The following is a 1588-nucleotide window of genomic DNA, read 5'->3' as shown; positions in this document are numbered from 1 at the left end:
TGAAACAGAAGAGAGTATTCACTTTTCATTCATTTTTAAAAGACTATTCAAATACCCTTTCATCTCCGCTAAACAGCCTGCCATGCATTTGAAGCCATTTTATATTTTGTTTCTACAGACATCCAAAAAACAGAGGTGAGTATTTGGGAGCATTGATGGAAGGATGCAAAGGCGCGGGAGGCGCTGAATGGCTTCAAGCTGCCTCAAACGCATTCATCTTCCCGAGAAGAATTAGGCACAGTGTGATTCATTTTAATAGCAGAAGAAAAATAATACTACTATGTAGTGCTAAGTTCCTAACCTTTGATGGTAGACTTTAAAAAAAAAAAGAAAAAGAAAAAAAAGGGGAAAAGAAAATCTTTCTTCCCTTATGTTGTTGAAGTCCCCCTACACCCATCCGTTATGTCCAGCTTATCAATTAAGATGAACCCCATGAACTTCAGATGGTTTTTAAAACAAGACACCATCCATTTGAATGTGTAAAACTGCCTGCAGCTTCCTCTTTTTTGAACTGGAGGATTCAGTTCTGGGCTCTGTGTACTCGGTGTGAAGTTGAGCCCTTTGATAGAAGTTTTACTGATGTTTTAAATGAAGTCTTCTCATACACACAAAATAACCCAGATAATTTAAAACCTCATAGAAAAAAAATAGGGTGGAGGAAAAAAAAGAAAAGAGTCGTCGGTGTCATTGGGCTAGCAGAAGAAAAGAGGCTGGCTTTGGTTACCAGCACGCGAGACCAAAAGCGTTTCCACAATTGCTTTCCCAGGGTTGCTTGCTGGAGCCGTGGAAGGTCTGGGCGGCAGCTGGGAGACAAATCCAGCCCTGGAATGGGCAACTTCCCTCAGGAACAAATTAAGCTCATTCAGCTATAAAATAGGTTTTGTACCGTGAGTACCAAAGAGAGGAAAGGCCCATGGAGGTGGCTCCCCAGGCCTGCTTGCATCAAACCTCTCCTAAATTCATGTCCCTCAAAGGCAGCCGGATTAGCCCAGGTTTTAAAAAGTTAGTATTTGCTTAAAACAGGTTATGTGGGCTATTAAGGGAGATATCTGGCAGCTGGAAGCAGTTGTGCCACTAGCAAGCTCAGCTACACCTGGGTAAGGGTGTGATGGACACCAGACCTCATGGCCAACAGTGACGGCACAGAAGCACCACCACCTTCAGCAGAGCTCCACGGACCACCAGGTCGCTCTGAAAATGACACCCTGGATTTATTATCCCATTTTACAGCTAGAGCAGGAAAGTCCAGTGTGATCTGCTGGCCCTTCCTCACCATCAGGTAGGCTTTGTGTTGCAGGCTGGGTGGTAAGTCTGCACTAAACTTGCATTGGAGAGTTACCTGAGTGAGCTATAATTGATATATTACTGCACTGAGAGTTACCTGAGTGAGCTATAATGGATATATTACTGCACTGAAGTACGGAGGCAACCTTGGTCTTACCTACCCCAGGTGCAACCTGCTCACCGCAGGAATCGCTCCCGCCTGGGAGGGAGGTCGCAGGTATCGCGAGCAGGGTGAGCTACCAGCTCACGTGGGAAGAAACCTAAGTCACTGGTGGGGCAGGGGGGGGAAACAAGTCAGACAATG

Source organism: Dromaius novaehollandiae, chromosome 18 (genome assembly GCF_036370855.1).
Source record: "Dromaius novaehollandiae isolate bDroNov1 chromosome 18, bDroNov1.hap1, whole genome shotgun sequence".
In the NCBI taxonomy this organism is placed as follows: Eukaryota; Metazoa; Chordata; class Aves; order Casuariiformes; family Dromaiidae; genus Dromaius; species Dromaius novaehollandiae.
Note: the sequence above shows the minus strand (reverse complement) of the source record.